We start from the raw sequence: 18841 nt of genomic DNA, 5'->3' as shown, positions 1-18841 counted from the left end.
TCAAAGAAGATATCAAGACTTTGTATCCAAAAGAAAATAACCAATGCAGTTTTTAACTTTTCTATAAGGTTCAACAAGCAGTAAAGACAAAATCTCCACCTATAATACCAATTTTTAGTGGGTACAACATAAGAGAAGGAGGATTTTTATATTAGAAGTAACGCACTAAGTAGTATGTTTTTCTTAAAGTCGAAACGTGTGATTCATTTGAAAACTAACTCCATGAAATAAGATTACGTACACGTTTTATAAAAAAATTACTGCTTTGATTATATGTATATATAATTAACCATAAATCTAATTCAATCTTCCGTAAAATTGTTTGAGTTTTCATTCAGTTTCCCTTTACAATGGTACATAAATTTCTTAATTCATAAGGAAGATATAATTTATTTTTAAAGAAAATGATTTAAGACATGTTTTTACTCGGATTTGACGAATAAATTGATTCGATTAGGTGAATATTCTAAGCAGTTCGATCAAGGGCAGTTTTACTGTGAGTGGGGCTTGAGGCAAATAGATAGAACCAGACTCTTTTAGTTACATGAAGGAATACACAATCTGACAATTAAATAGTTTAATTTAAAAAAAAGGAAACTGGGATACAGTATTTGACATAGTTCCTTATGATTTCCTATTTAGTCCTGCTCTCTTTGTGTTGAATTTCCAAATCCTTCTCTCCTGTATTTGGGGTCACTTTTTCAATCATTGGTACTTCCATATAATGCATCTTGTGGGCACCGATGAAATGTTGTCTAGCAGTTTCTTCTCCTTTATCGATGTTATCTAAACATTCTCTCACTCTGTCTTTTAATCTTCTTCCAGTTGGGTCTACATATTGGGCTCCAAAGTAGGGGATATAGTTGTAAATTTCAAAAATCCGCAGCTATTCACAAAAAATTCCAAAATCCACCGTTGTTCAGATAAAATTTATTTTTTTGGAAAAGTTTCTAAAATCCACAACTATTCACAAAAAGTGATTATTTTCTTTATTTTTTTACCTTTAGTGTTATATTTCTGCTATAAATCCGAAGAAGAAGAAAATAGGAAGTTAGTGACGAAATAGAGAAGGAATAAGATTTATATGACCGAAGGAGGTAATGTAAAGTAAAGTTAAAGTGAAGGTAAAGTTCGAAATTATAATATAAAAACATAGAAAGGTGGGCAATATGTCGTGCGGCAATTATCAGAAGCCAAAATATTTCTGGTGAAATTGCCGAAAATACTGTACTTTGTTGTTAGCTATCGATGTTTCTACTTCTTTTCCCCCATATCAATGTTCTAAACGTTGGTTGTTTGAATTAAAACTATCTTTAGTTCAACTGTGAATGATTCCCAACAATTTTTGAACAATAATTCCATAGTTGGGGAGAATTGGCTAACTACCAAATGTTTTCGGGCCATATTTTCTGTTTCTTTTTGGAATAAAGATTGTGAGATATAATATACCGTCCTGTCGGAAAGTCTTGGAACATAATGAACGTTGAACAATTAATTACACCTAGCGACTTTCAATGAAATTCTAGATATTTTTTTTTAAATTTGAACATGTTTATAATTCATTCGAGAAGATTATAAATGAATTTGAACACCTTCAGCCTCAATCACGCTCTCCATGCGATCCTAGAACGCTTTGCACACGTTGACCACGTAGTGCTTCAACCTTGATCGCCACTCTTTCTCAACCAATTGTCTTAGGGACTCAATACTGCTGTCTACAAGCTTTGTTTTCAACTTCCCACCAGATGCAGTATTTGAGAGGATTCATGCCAAGGCTCTTCCCTTAATCTTAATGATAAAAGGATTGAAAATGTCATTGTGTATGCAACTTTCGAGATGCCCGACATTAAATAATGCTGATGTCATATGAAAATTCTATATTTTTCAAAAAAAAATCCTCCCCCCCCCTAATGAATTAAGAATCAGTGACAGTTATAAGATATTTTTTTACAAAATACCACCTACTATTTCTTTCATGAATTAGGAAAACAATTATGGAGCAATCATTAGAAAACAATGTTTTCTTAGAGCCACCCCAAACCCCTTTTCCTGCAAAGGAAAATCACCCAAATTAGTGGATATGATATTTTGATAAACACACAGCATCTATTGGCTCGTTCCCTCTCCCTTTCTCACTTCTTGGACGGATCTATATGTATGATTACCCATTTCCTGTAGGGATAAATATGGGCCAATTTGAACATAACATATAAAAATACATAGATGGATATTCAAATAACAAAACAAAAATTAGACGGATGTGACTCCCATTCCAGAAATTGTTTGATGTAATTAATCTCATTATTTTCCCTTTTAATATCATATTTGAACCCTCATTTTGTAAGTGGCTTAATTACCTTCCACGAAATGGTAAAAATGATATTCATTAGTTCACAATTTAGGAACCAATGTTGTATGGGTACATACAACATTGGTAATGTAACAAACGGCAAAAAAATAGACTGTTCCACATACTATAAACTCAATTATTTGATTTCCTGAGTTCCATACATGAAGATGATTGATCTTGCAAAAATGTCATAAATTCTTGTGTCATTTTCCCAATAAAATAAAAGTTTTTCCCAGTAGTGGGTAACGTATTTTCATACTCGCGAGTAATTTGTAGCTATATAGCTTAGTTCATACGCCCTGGAATGTACTTGGATGGAGGGCTCAAATTATATAATGGTGAGCTGCTAGTCACCTAACCTTACATTTGTGTCACCTTCTATATTAATCAAGCAAAGTTTGTACTGAATATATAAAAACGAATCAACAAGTACACTTCAGTTAGTGTTCTATGATGTATATAATAAACATATTTTGATTTAAGAAATAAGAAGTAGACGTATTAACCAAGGTTAATAGAGATACAAGGTTACGCCATCATATAATCCGGCTTGCTATAATTTTTAATTTGATGTATCGTAACGAGTGCTGGGCAAGACAGACAGATGTTGAGGTCATAGAACATAACTGCATTATTTTAATAGTAACAGTAAAGGTGGAGACGATATATGGCTACTCTTACTAACAGTTATACTCTTTGACGTCACTATTAAAAAGCGTGGTGGAAATCAAAAATCAGTTGGAAAATCGTTATAGGTACACCTTGCATGCCTATTAACTTTGGTATTATTTTGTACTCTGCAGCAACATATGGTGTTGTTGCATTGAAAATACCAAGGATGGGTAGTGATTTCTGGGACAATGCTATTGACATTGTTAAATATAAATTGTCAGATTCAACTAGATATAGAACTACTGTAAAGGCAATAGCCTGGAGGTAATAACGCTTTGATCGAGGGGGACCAATGGATTGACTTTTATGTTTTATTTTATGCAGTGTGTGAATGTTTTTATGAATATTTGATTGCCCGAATGTTTAACTGTTTTTAGGTGTAGATCTTTGCTAGGAGTACTCATTTTAAGTTATAAATCCGTATCTCCCTCTTCAAAAGACTAGAGTGTCTTCACCTCAACAAAATCACAATTGAGGACGACTTTATGGAGCAGTTCCCCTTGCTCTTTTCTTCCGTTGATTCTCACACACCTGTTCTGCACTCAGTGAAACACCATAGTTTTTTTTACTTGGGCTCAGAGACCTCAGTGGACCCTAATTGGCTTTTCTGAAGAAAGAAGTGGGCAAGGTTCTGGAGCTTGGAGTTCTGTGAGTGTCCTTATCCTCCTTCTCATCGGCAATGCACATCGTACAGAAGCCAAGTGGAGGATTCCGCCTCTATGGGGACTTTTGTCGCTGAATTTCAAGTCTGAGCTGGATCGCTCTCCCCTTCCAATATGAGGGACTTTTCTCAAGGCTTGGGGATCCAAAGTGTTCAATCAGCTAGATTTATGCAAGGCATGCTATCAGTTCCCTGTAGAGGATCAAGACTCTCACAAGACGGCAATCATTAATCTAGTTGGCCTCTTCGAGTACACTCGCATGCCTTTTGGGCTCAAAAATACAGGAAAGTCCAACGTTCATGGATTCCTTATTCAGAAATGTACCAGGAGTTTTTGTTTATTTAGACGATATCCATATCGCATCCTAGTCCAGAGAGGAACATCGAGATTTAATCTTTAATGTGCTGTCGAAGCTCCAAGCAGCAGGTCCCCGTCTCTCAAGAGATAAATGTAAATAGGCAGTACACTCTTTAGATATCCTGGGCCACCACGTCTCAGCAGAGGGAATTAAAACTCTTTCATATAGAGTAAAGGCTAGTTCCATCTTAGCTCCTCCCAAGTTCGTAAGAACTTTTGGCCTTTCTGGGGATATTTCAATATTATGCAACGTTCATACCAGGCCTCTCTAACTATACGGAAACCATGCATCCCTTACTGCAAAAGCATGCCGAGTTTGAATAGGAAGAAAAGCTGCAGGAAGCCGTTCAAAAAACTAAAAAGGCTCTGAACGTACTCTCTTGGCTCTCGAAAGTACAGACCCCCTTTGGCACGTACAAAAGACGCGTCGTTGATTGGGATGGGAGCTCCTTTTGAGCAATGGACAGGAAGTACATGGACACCATTGGCTTTTTGGTCCAAATCGTTGGCTCCTGCTCAGCAAGACAGTTTAGATGTTTCTCCTTTAGATCTGAGTTTCATTGTCAGATTAAACACAAATCGGGAAAAGAGAAGGTCGTGGCTAACACCTTGTCGATACCGATAACTTCAGTCGGATCTGAAATGTTTGCCCTTCTTGAAGAGGTGTTAAAGGACCATTTTTCATACAACCCACGTAGTTTGGATTTTATAGCAAGGTTTTTGTCACTAGGAAGTTTGGAAGTGGTGTTCTGGTCGGTTTTGGGACGGATAGAAATTTCAGCTCTATACTGTCATCAAACAAGTTGCGTAAAAAAATATTTTATTTAGCTCACATTTGCGTGACCTAATTTGACCTAATTTGAGAGAAACGGTCAAAAAATAGATACCCAGGATTATCTATTTTGTCAGAAGAACAAAGCAGTCACTCTCCCAAGGCCGTCTGGTCCTACTCCGTTTTCTTCTGATCCTCTAAGATTTCATAGAACTCTTAAGGTAGCCTTGGCTGCAAGGATGGACCAGGAGGGTGAGTCGTTGTTTAAGGCGCTTCCGTTTGTGCTCATGGGGATTAGGGCATCCATCCTATCTTTACAAGGAGCCTCACCAATGCACCATTTGTTGGGATCAGCTCCCCGCTCACGGATGTCATTGGCTGATTCCTGTGATGCTCCGAAGGACAGAAACCTTTTCAACAAAGTTAGAAATATGAAACATATTCTGCCAAGAATTATTTATCAACCTTCAAGCCGAGTCCAGACTTCTCTAGATGCACTCAAAAAGGCGAGTCACGTGTTTATTAAAAACAGGCCGATCAAGCCAGCTTTATCTCATACGTACCTTGGTCCATTCAAAGTATTGTCTAAATTCGACGGGAGTTTCAAAATATACCTGGGTCATCGGTGCGACATTGTATCAGTCGACCTTTTGTAGTCTACCTTTTGTGTTCAAGACATTCTCCCTGCTTTTAAAAACTTATTTCAGATCCTCCATTATTCATTTTACACTTTTATTTCAATTTTCTCATGTTATGTTTTTATTTGAATGCTATCATTTATCATTCTTTTTTTATTTACATGTTCTCATATATTTATGTTTTTAATTGATTGGTTGATTTAAACTAGGCGTAGAATCTAGGGGGAGCACTAAATGACCTCTTAGAGCTCTTCTTGTTTATACAAATAATATTTCTCATAGAAGGAATATTAATAAAGTCAGTTGAAGTAAGATAACCAACCTGTGTAGACTTCTTCATTTATATATGATATGAATAACGATAATATTATATATATGTATAGCAGGTGTGTGCATTTAGCATCGAACGTGTATATAGGGTGCACTGTATATAGTGCTCCCTGATGTAAATAATATAATTTTTTTTGATACCGGAAATAATTAGGTAGTCGTATTGATAAAATATTGCATTCATGTTCGTATAACAAGAGCCCTGTTTCTGATCACACTGTTATTTGTCTTTTATGTCAATGAATATTAATTTATTTGCTTATATGATAAGTTTTGAATGAAATATAAACACTGGTTTATTAAAATGAATTTTCTTTGTTATTTTTTGTGAGTGCTCCAAAGATTAATGAACTCATCAGTCATCTCAACATACTCTTTTTTCTCAAACTATTATTAATTATTATTCCTTCATTCATGAGGAGAGAACATACCATATGAATTGATATAAGTATTGAGTAGTTACGTATGAGTGAGCTCATAAAAAACGGAGATTAACACTAAGGATTTCATGGGGACTTATTTGCAATATTATTAAAATAAATTTTGTCATATAGCCGTCTTCTAGTTACTCCGAGCAATGCCAGGTACTAACGCAAGTAAAACTTGGTCGAATAACTGGGGATCAATGTTCCCTTGGCCCCTATGGTTCCGGTGCACTAATTTAACTAAGTTACTGATCAGCTAGGTTAATAGAAATACAAGGTTAGACCATCATGTAATCGGGCTTGCTAGAATTTTCAATTTAATGTACCGTACCGACTGATGGGCAAGACCCACAGATTTTGATTAAACACGCAACCAATTTATACATAATGACGTCTGGATTAAAAAGAGTGGTGAAAGTCAAACATCAGCCGTAAGCGTGTTATGGTATAACCTTGTATTTCTATTAACCTTACTGCTCAGTAAACTTAGGATTTGTGAGCTATCGTTCAATGGCTCAAAAAATAGTTCATTTAAAAAGCCATCTCTCTCTTTTAGGAGGGAAAACTGTGTATATGACACAATCAGGTTTATAATTATAGGATCAGATATGTGAGGAAGCCAGATTCTGACAACATCTATTGAGAAAAAGGGGGAATTTTTGCGCAAAATTACTATTGAATAATTCCCCTTCAACCTTGCAACAAAGGCAAAATACTTTTGCGCTAATTTTTTCCTAAATCTGATTGAATATTGTACAATTTAACTTTAATCTGTTAGGAGTTATGGCTCAAGGCTACCATCTACTACACAACCTATTTTGAGCAGTAAAAGAAAATTACATGTGAATTGAATCAAAAAGATGAGCTCGCCATTGAAACTTGCCAGCAAGTTCTTCAAGATTCAGGCCTTGGAAGCCTTTCATTAATACTAATTTGTCATTTTTACCGGAAACTAATACAAATATTGAAAGAGAAGGAAGCTTAAGTGTGATTCTCTTAATATACTTTCTTAAGCCGAAAAAGGGATTAAAACAGTTAATGAAAAAAATGGAAAATTCTTCGGAGAAAAATAACTTCCGAATACGAGTATTACCAGGAGCTATCCTTAACTATCTATATATGTGGTCAATTGGAAAATTTAATACCTGATACAGTAATTCAATAATTGAAAGAATTTATATTTGTGATATAATGACGTTTGTTTGAAAATTAGACCTTTTTCATGTCATTTATTAAATTCATTAAATATTTTGTCCATTCGAAATGTAACTTTTTTTTGTTTTGTTTTTTATTCATAATTTCTTATTTAGGGCATGACAACAAAATATGATACATATACCATAGGTAGACAACAAACAAAAATTACACTTTTGTGTAAAATGTATGTAGCCCATCAACACAAAAGTAAGCTATAATGATTATTCTCAAAAATTGATTTTGGATACCCTATACACGGGCGTCCTTAGGATAAAATTTGAGGAGGGACGTGTTTTTGAAAAAAAAAAACTCACAAAATTAAAATTTTTAGGAAATAAATTATTTTTGGAACAATAATTTAAAAATTGGACTTCAAATATACATTTTTTTTGGGAAATAAATTTGGAAAATCCACGGCTATTCACGAAAAAAATTTCAAATATTAAATTTTAGAAAAAAATTAAAAATCCATAGCCTTTCTCAAATATTACATTTTTTTGAAAAAAGTTTCAAAAATCTACAGCTGTGCACAAAACAACTAAATTTCTTGGGAAAAAATTTCAAATATAAAACTTAAAATTAAATATATTTAATTTCCTGGGAAAAAATTTCAAAAATCCATGGCTATTCTCAAAAAATATTTTTTTAGGGAACAAAATTTCAAAAAGCCAAATCCATTCTCAAAAAACTAATTTTTTTTGGGAAAAAAGTTTTAAAAATCCACAGTTCATAAAAAAAAAATTTAATTAAAAAATTTCAAATATTAAATCTTTCGGAGAAATAATTGAAAAATCAATAGCTATTCACATAAAATTAAGTTTGTTGGAAAAAAATTTAAATGTTAAATTTTTTAGTGAAAAAAAAACTTAAATGGTGAGGGTTTTGCAGGTCCTCCAGCGCATCCCATGCAGAAGCTTCTGATTAGTATTGTTCGACAGATTATATTTATGGTCAATGTGTATCAATAAATTATTATTTTTCCCTCTTTAAAGGCGCTGGAAATTGTACTCAAAGTAGCCAAAATTGATTTACAAAATAAAAAAATAAGAAATGGATATATTTTACATTTAAGGGCCCATCTTGGGTTCTATTATAAGTCCCTTTAATCAATAAAAGATTATAAACTGTAGTTAAATTTTGCAGGTATCTTTACTTAAAATACAAAGCCTCTAATTGACTCAAATATGACAATGAAAGATATGTTTATATGAACTAAAAATAGGTAAGTTGAGGAATTACCCTTTTTTTTATTTTTGTTAAAGATTGTTTTTATGTTGACGCAGCAAATATATGTAAAAGATTTGATTTTTCGTAAAATTATTTATCTTTCTTCATATATTTCCACGATTCAAGTTTTCAATGTTTGCTTTTTGAGTGTTTACCTTGCGTGGCCATACATATGACAAGTCTACTTTTTATCTATGAAGATTTGATTAACTACGTATGTATATTAGGGTGAGGCAGTTGCCACAACAGTATCAGAACCAGTGGACCCTAATTTTGGTACTATACCTGAGTAAGCAGAACATAAATACAAAAATTTACAAATTTGATTTGTCTTTACAAACTTGTAGAAGACCGACCGGTTGTCCTTTCCTTATATTATGTACTGAAGTTCAATAATATCCATTTTATTTAATACACACTCTTAATGCTCTCTACAATCATGGAAATGAGAGTCGCAAAAAATATTTTAAAATATCAGAATCCTTTTTTATTCATAGAAATATCTTATTTAAAAGCATGGTTTTAAAATAACGCACAGTAAAAAAGTTTAGCTATATACGTGTTTAGAAATTACGATTATGCACGTTAACCAAAATTTGCTCAAATTTTGTTTTTGTGTTCTATTTACTTAGCTGCAGTACCAGAGTTAGGATCCCCTGATTCAGAGAAGGGTTTCTAGTTCAGGGCATCTGCATCACCCTAATATAAATATTAAAGGCATACAACTCACATGCAAACGGACTTGCACTTATGTAGACTACAGATTTAATATGTAGTGGATTAATTATTTTTATTTATTATTAAGGTATATAGTATAGCTATTTGTGCGGCGTACAGTTGTCATCCTTCTATAAAGCAATTAATTACATAAGCAATAATAAAAATTTCAAGACCCTCTGGGCTTATGACTAGTTTGTAAATCATAAGGATTTCTGGTATCTCAAAAAAAAAAAAAAGTATCCAAAAATTAGTAGAGTATGTTGAAGATGTTTGAGAGCAACTTAGCTGTCATTAAATAAGCAAAGCCCAACTCGGTATTAAGCCAGGACATAGGCAGGAATGACTCAATTTTCAATCCTCAATTCTACTCTGATTTTAACAGAGGTAATTAATTACCTTTATAACAGAGGCGTCCACCGAGGATGGGCTGAAGGGAATTTATATTTGAAATTTAATTTAATTTTTCAATTTTTTTTCCCAAAAAATTATTTTCTCAAATATTTTTCTCTCAATAGGCATATATATTTTTTAATTATTGATTCAAAAAATTATGTTTCAAATTTAATTTAATTTTTTTGGAAAAAAAAATTAATTTTTTTGAGCAGCTCTGGATTTTTGAGTTTTTTTTTTTTTTCGAAAAAATCTAATATTATACATTTTTTTCCAAAAAATATCCTAAAACCAACACCGCCTCCCCCAATATATATATGCGCATATAATCTTGCAGACGGCCCAGCCCAAATAGGAACTGTTTAATGTCCAGAAATGTTTTTCAGCTGATACGAGACATTAATAGTATAGCGGCAAAAACTCATATGATATTAAATAGGTTTATGTCGGTCCTTATTTGGAACCAAGGACTCAAGTCCATTCTTTCAGGTCTCATCCATTTACAATTATCGGTACATAAAGAAGGTACAATCGATTTCTCGTCACGTCATAAATGGTATTTTCACTAAGACGCCTCGTTTTTTCATTAATTCCCTCATCTCCCTCAAAGACTATAGCCCTATTTGATTTATTAAAAATATTTATCGTCAAGTCTAAATAATATTGTCAGAAAGCCACAGGTATTTGAAAAAAGATGCCGTCCCTTCAAAGTGGCCGAATCTGATGAGCTACCTCTCCTGCATTGCTAGTTTTCATCATTTGGGAGGCTAAACCCCAAAAATTATCAATAATATAATAAAATTACGTGTATAAGTTGTTTTATTGTATAAATATATCTATACAAAATTTGGGGAACTTGAGAAAGCCCGACTAACAACCGCGCTGATAAACGGTAGTACCCGACTTTCCCAATAATATTAGCCAAACACAAGGAAATAGAATGGTCTGGCTGAAAGTTGGTATATTTTTCGTCCAAGAGATGCTACTAACTAAACATAACCTCGATACGCGCCAGTTGTCCCATTTCTTAGACTTTGCACGTACTTTTCAAACGACCCTCATATTTCACCATTAACAAAATGATTCTAGTTAGTGCGGGAAAAAAAAGAAGAAGCTAAAAGTGATTTTTTTGTCGTCTTATCAATCAATGATGCCCATAGTAACAATGGGAAATTAGTGAATGTACTCAGTTTGTCTAACAGAGAAAAACCTTTGTATTTAACTTTCAAAAAAATATTTCCCTTATTCGAGACAATTCACCTCTTCAAGTCCATCTATGCAATAAAGACCATTACTTTTTGTACAAAAAGGAAATTGCTTTTATCTTTTATACTTAAAAATGTTTATTGCTTTTCCAGAAAAAGTAGTATAAATAAATACTCAAATACGGTTAGTTATCAAAAGCTATCCATACTACTTTCAACTAAAAATGCAATACTTAATTCCATGTATAAAATAAACTTATGAGGAAGTGAGATACAATCAAGTCTTTAGCAATTATCAGGGATTCTTATTAAGACAAACTACCTATTTAGACTACATGGAGTAATATTCTGGAATTACTTCTTATTTAAGTTGATGGTATTATGATAGCTTTTAATAGGTAACAGTAATTGAGTATGTTGTCCAATATCTCGTGAAATATTTCTAACAACTTGCAAATCTAGTTTTTGTTTCTCTAGTATTATTTTCATCCCATTGTGATGAAGAATTTTACGTTGCTTAGAAAATAAATAATATTTCCCATCACTAATGCAACAAAAGAAACGTTTGCAATAATTGCAAAAATAAGAAATATATTATCTTGTAAAAAAATTCGTTCTACTAAAAATGAACATAACTCTTTACTAGAAAGGTCTTTTATTATTTTATTGGAAAAGATCAAAGGGCCCCTTTATATATTTTGAAAGTATTACCTCATACTAGAGTCATACAAATGTCATTTGTCAAATTTGACCCCCCTTCCAAAAAATAAAATAATAATAATAATCCTAACACCAAACCTGAATACAACACCAAAAAAATTAGACCCAGTTTGTTTACAATTTAAATTAAATCGTCGAATCACTAATCATTGGGCACTTATATTTTCCGCAGGGTGGAATGAGAGTATGTAGTTTGGAGGGCCTACAAGAATAATAGAAAAAAAGTCATTCCTTTTAATTTATTTTTATTGCCCTCTAAATTAAAATTTAGAATTTTAATTTAACATAAGAAAATATATTAAATAATATTATGATTCAGGGAGTTTCATTGCTTTCCAGCGTTTTGTAAACAAATGAACATAAGTAAATAACAATCAAACCGCGGCCATTGTAATCTTTATTGTTGCCAAGGGTCTTACAAACATTAAAATCGGTTTCTCTGCCCCTTCCAAAATTTAAAATAAATAATAAGGGTAATTAGAATTTGCTGTCGCCTCTTATCGGTAGCATTTTCCAAAAGCCATTCAAAAATTTATTTTATTATTGTTGTTTCATAATAAAATGTTGTTTGCTGCATTTCAAACTAATCATTTTTTTGTCAAAAAGCAAGCTAGAATGATTGTATTAAATTTTACTCTGTATTATATTATTATTGTCAATTTCTATAAACAAAATATTCTTATTTGCCCTTTGGATGTGCTGCAAATGGCACTTCTAGTTGCCAATAGTGATCATACAAAAGTTACATTAAAAGAAAAAGAAATAGACAGATTTTATTTGAAAGACCATATGGGGTCAATAGAACTAAAAATCTTGGATGTCTTAATTCATCCCATACAAAGCCTATAATTGACTCAAATATGTCGATAAAGTATTTGACTGTTTGCATATATAAAGTAAAAAAAAATCATTGGGATTGTCTCTGCTTCATGATTTTTGCTCAAGATTAATTTTAGATTGACTATTTAGATTTAGATTCACGACACGTACAGAAACATTACTTTTAAAAGTGTGTTAATCAAATATGGTTTGAAAATGTAAGGCTTTCAGTCACATCTACAAAACAAAACTTTCAATCAAAAATGAAATATTGGCCTCCATATTACATATACAAATATTTTTCTATAAGATTGTTTAGTGTTAACTTACCTCATATACTATTATATAAATAACTTTGATTTTAGTTTCTAAATAAACAAAGCAGAGACTTTAAAATTAAGGAATATTCATTCATTTGGATTTAGACAGAATATTGAACCCAGGAGTACTTGGAACGCCTATTCTATTTCCATTTTTTTTAAACCAAATAAATCCCATTTTTATATGTAAAATTAAGATTATGATGGGTGTTTTCTTGTAAAATAAATCACTTTTAAATAAAAGTCTTGAGTTTAATTTGCTTTGTGTCATTTTTGACACTTTGTCCATTGAAGATATGAGAAGATTACAAACTTTTCTAGTCTTAAGATATTCATTTCACGATTGTTTTAATTCAATTGCTGTTTTAATTGAAAACTACGTTACTCTTCAGAAATATCGCTTAGTTAGTCAAAATATAAAAAAGGAAAAAAAGAGTTGTGTACTCCATATATATAAATTCAGTGATGAAACTCATGTTGACAGTCTAAGGACTCAACAATTAGAAAATTTTATAAGTCTTTTTTACTTCTACATATTTTAATTTTGTGCCATTTTTATGGAAAACTTTTGAACTGAACCAAAAGTTGGTAATTCAACAATGCTCTACACTTTTTATTCAATATGTCTCCCTCCATTCGGAATTATGGCTTCAATACAGGGACGAACAGAAGCAAGGTTGGCATTGATAAAGTCCGAGGAGAAGTTGTTCCACTCCTCCGAAATCAGAGCATCGACATTTGGGCGAGAACTCTTGTTCGTCTTGCCCTCCAATTTGCACGAAACACCAAAATCCAGGGGTTCACGTCGGGTGAGGACGAAGCCAGAAGGCAGCCATGTGCTCCCAGCAGAAATGCTGCACCTTCTTGACGTATGTGCAAGGGCGCCGTCTTGGCCAAACACATAGTTGTGCCTGGGGAACGTGTTCTTCTACCATGGTAAGACATTGTACCTGAGGACCTTGTAGTAGAAGTCGGTGTTGACTTTCTCGTTGATCTTGAAATATTAGGGAGAAATCTTGCTGCAGTCCAACGCCATGACACCGAGGACCATGATCTGAGCTGGATGTTTGGTCCTGAAGGTTAAATCGACCTGAGCTCTTGATTCAGCCAAGAAGCAATCAGTTTTCCTGTTTTTGAACAACGTACACTTTTGGTTTTTTCCGCAGAGGAGATCGCACACCCTCTGCCGTTTTGCTTGTTGCTCGGACATTTTTGAATGTTTTGGAGGAGATCAGCTATAATCAGCTGTGACAAGGGAGGAGGGGAAAAAGAAAATGTACAAGGACATTGGCAAGAATTATTCTATGGCGACCCCCAATTCTTCTCTGAGTTCATCAAGGGCTTAAAATTATAACTCTCTCACAAATCCCAATGGTTACGCTCTGTCTTTTATGAGCACACTCGTAGGCTCCATCAGGTTTTTAATATAATTGAATTTATTGAGGAAAGTATGTTCACTACTCAAGAATGAAATAACAATGATAACTGCAATGGAAAAGATCATTCATTCTTCAGATTACCTATTACAAAAAACAGGGCAGCTAAAAAAATCACAGGATTTACATAACTATATATAATATGACTGATTGTACATAATCCCCAATTTTCGAGTAATCATCTACCAAGACAAGCTTAATGTCAAAGCTAATGATCTTCCAGCCAAATGAATACATAAACATGTATTGTCTCATTAAGGAGTATGTGATCATTATAGCAAAAAAACATTTTTAAAATAATAATTTGAATTTCTGACGTTATGAAATAGCTTCATTTTATATTGAATGCCTAACCTCAAATGATTTTTGAATCAAAAAATTTACTTCATGGGCTCTAAAATGATGTCCCTTTTGAAAATGAATGATCAATTATGTATGCTTCAAATGAGTTATTTTTCCTTCTAAAAAGATTAAAAAACTAGACGTTTTTCATCTTCAACTAAAAACCTTTTAAAAAAGAAGATTGTTTGACATTCACATGATTTATCCTATGGTTTGATATTTTTTGATTTAATACAAATAAAAAAACATTAAATTTAAAAGAAATTAAGCATATTTGCTTGTGTATTTCTAACTTTTTTTGTTACTCAAAAGTTGACCCAAAGATTAGAAATTAATAATACTTCAAAAATTTAAAACTGATTTAAAGAATAAATAAACACAATTAATAACATATTGGTAATCAATAAATAAATTAGCCAATTTTTTAGAGGAATTTCGGCTATTTCATTTTTTAAAGAAAATAAACATATGATTTTCTTTCAATTAGGCATCCCTTAGATCATACAGTTCTTTTCAGTATATATTTTGAGGCCTCATTAAATAAAACAATTTAAGGTCGTTGAGATTAATTAGTCATTACACAAAGTTGCAAAGTAATACTGATATATTATTAACCAAGAAAACAAAATGCTATTTTTAAAAAAAATAGCTATTGAAAATTCAAATATGGTAATTTCATAAAGATCTCTTTAATAATACCTTAGAACTATGTAATCCATAATTTTTAACTTTTATTTATTGTTCAACAGTTAATTTTTTTGAAAATAAGGCCTATATGTAACTTCACTGACAATGAATAAAATAAAACTAAGACCACATAATATATATATACTCAGAATGTAATTTATAAAAATCTTAACAATTCTGCTTTGTTACGGTGATGAGAAAAATTATTGTACAGTAGCTAAAATGGCCGCTATTTGATAAATTTTTTTTATTTGGATATCAAACATTAATTTGATAGTTTATTTCACTGATTAATCAGCTTCCTCCCTTTATTGATCAGATATAATTTCAGAATTTGGGTATAAGTCGACATTGTTGTATTACAATTAATCCATCTGACTTGGAAAATGTACATACCAAATAAAGATTTCTAGAGTTAAATAAAATATGACTTGCCGGTATTTAAAAAGAAAAACAACGAAAAATGACAAGGTAATTGGTAACCCTGAATATTCCATGCATGCTTGAAAAAGAACAGCTTAACTATTAGGACATTTTATTGAATAAGCTGTGACCAACTATGAGAGTAAGAAAATAAAGACAAATCCCTCTCCGTATTTAGCATGAAAATGTTTATGTCGATCATCTATTAGACTGAGTCTAAAAATGACTCGCACCTTTAAGTCCCCAACCAATTTACTCATTGTTACTCTTTGTTGTTCATGAGCACAACCACTTTATACTTAGATGTTTTCTCTCTCTGATAATTATGCTTACGATTTACAACCCTAGTCATATTATATAACTCCAAGCCTTTTCTTCTTTAGAGCGATGGAATAACTTCTTCCGAGTGTCTTGTCCACTCTTCCCGAAAATATCAGTATCAACCCTTAAAAAATCCGTATGGATAGAGCCCAAATATGGCCATCTGATAATAATTAATAACTTAATTAATGAACTCAAATAATAATTGCATATAGAAAAGAATCATTAGAGTATAAGTCCTACATATCACTTTGTAATTTATTGAACAAATTTTTAGACTCATGATTCAATGATAAATTGAAGTGTAAACTCATAAATTACATATAAACATTTTGCATTTTTTTTATTTTCATTAAAATATTAATTTATTATCCCATGACGTCTAATATTTCCTCGCATTAGTTCAATCCTTAAAAAGAAGTGTTAGAATCAGCAATTTAAGCCAAGTATGACCTGGCTTAAAATAACTTGTTGCCAACGAGAATCCAAATTCATAATACTTTTTTTGAAAAACCCCTTCTCGACCAAATTTGTACAACAAAGTGCGTTGTACATATACCGAAACAGGTGCGTGTAGCTTGGTTCCAGGTCCGTACTGATGGGCGAATGCACAAGAACTTCCCATCTGAGCTCCAGGAGTTTCTGGCGCGTCATCAAATATGTGTCTTGATGATGTCTAGTTCTATCCTATTCGTCAATGCTGACCACTTCTGTTCGATCCCCAGCTTCAAAAAGTCTAACTGTTTACAGTAGAGGATAGAATATTGAACAGAGCCACTGTTATGCAACACGGATTGAAAGAGTATCGGCCTTATATAAATTGCAAATTTTCATGGTCGCCTTTGACGCGTTTTTACCTATTAGGTAGTAAAAATGTAAAATATACCGAATTTCTTCCTTTAAAACCTCCATTCTCGACGCACGATAATTCACAACTGAACCGGTCAATAGCAATACTGTCCAAAAGTGTTTGTAGTATACACTTATAAGTATAGATATACTTAGTTTTTAAAAAAGGCGGGAAATACAAAATTACTTTTTCCCGAAATTAATGTATAGAATGTCAATTTATCTGCACAAATACATTTTAGAACTAACTGAAAATATAACATTATAATGGATAAGTCAAAGAGGCGGGGGTATTGTTTTCTTCTTCCATAGAGAATTCAGTTTGAGAAACTGCATTGTTTTAATAAAGGGTAATCCTATTTCCTACATAAATTACTCAATCCTATTCAAGATATTTCTTGTACATGTATAATATATGTAAGTTTCACTTTTGTATCAAAGGGATTGAATAAATTAAAAACCTCATTATTTGAAAATAAGTTTTTTAGTTATGAATTACTTCTTATTTTTTTCAAATATATGTATAGAGAGATAAAACGATGCTACCGACAATTTTCAGGGTAACTTAGTAATTTTATAAGAAAAAATACTTTTAATATAAAAATGAGTCCTTTTTGGGTTGAAAAAAAGTTTTTATTCTTGGAATTTGGAGGACAGGCAGTGGGCGTAAGAAAAAGTGTCAGTAAGGAATTTCAAAAGAAAAAATTATCTCCATACAAATATTCTAACCACTTTAATGACGAGTCCTACTTCTGTCCTTTTTATGGCGTTTTTTCCTTGGAAATAAGGAAATGTTAGCAAGAAATCCAATATATGGGGTATCCTTAGCATAAGGGCCGACAAATTTAAGTGAAAATTGAATAGAGGTACATTTGGCTTATTTTCAAACAAAAAGATTAACCATTTATTTTCTTGGGTTTCTCGGAGTAATCTTCAATTCGGGCCCACATTTTTCTGGCATCCCATTCTTCCATGGAGACCGTGTCCACCCCTTTTCACGGGTTTGCAAATTTTAGTGAGTATTAAATTGCAAAATGTATTTTCTAAAAAAAACATACTCATTTTTTTATGTTAAATTTTGTGTTTGTGAAAAGATAACAGTGCATAACAGGGGAAAAATATATTTATGCCTTCCTCCTGATACACTCATAATAACAGTGAAATTTATTGGAAAATTATCCTCCACATTATGAAAGCATATTTGCCTTTTAGCCGCCGATTAATGACTCCGGGCAATGCCGTATACTACATCACAACTGAAAAACTTTTTTTTCTTGTTTTCTCTTGACGTGATAATTATTAATTAACTATATTATTAGGGGAAATGTTACAATATTGATACTTTTTGAAGGACAGATATTGGGGGTCCCATTTTTTTGACCGATATAACCACACAAAATAGACTCAAACAATAAATTTTACTACATGATACATATTAAATATTTATAGCGGAGGAAGAAAAAAAACCGAGTTCACGTAGATTACAAAACTCAATAAGATGGAATAAATATGTATTATAGTGTAGTATCCTTCCATTCTTCAGAATTAGATATAAGGGTACCTACTACTTTTATTTCATATAATAATACTATTATAGAATCATTTGAAGCCCACCCTCTAGTCAAATATTTACTCACTCAATGACTATTGAAATTCAATAACGATCAGGAAAACTACGAAATGGGAGGGACGGAGGGCTTTATATGGGCTCATTATCCACATTTATATATATATATATATATACGTAGAAAATAATTCCACATTGATTATATATTCCATTCCAATGTTTTACTCCTTAGCAGTCGATCACCCATAGAGTTCTTAATGATTATTCAAAAATAAGAATAAAACATTAAATTTTGACATTACAAAAAAGAAAAGAAAATAAAAAATAGGTATTGACTAATTTTCAAATTAAAGTTGTGTTGTTTCGACTTGAGTTGAGTTGAGTAATTATGGATCCACTCGAGTTGATAAAT

The sequence above is a fragment of the Lepeophtheirus salmonis genome, chromosome 2 (assembly GCF_016086655.4).
Source record: "Lepeophtheirus salmonis chromosome 2, UVic_Lsal_1.4, whole genome shotgun sequence".
Taxonomy (NCBI): Eukaryota; Metazoa; Arthropoda; class Copepoda; order Siphonostomatoida; family Caligidae; genus Lepeophtheirus; species Lepeophtheirus salmonis.
This window is presented reverse-complemented; position numbering follows the sequence as displayed.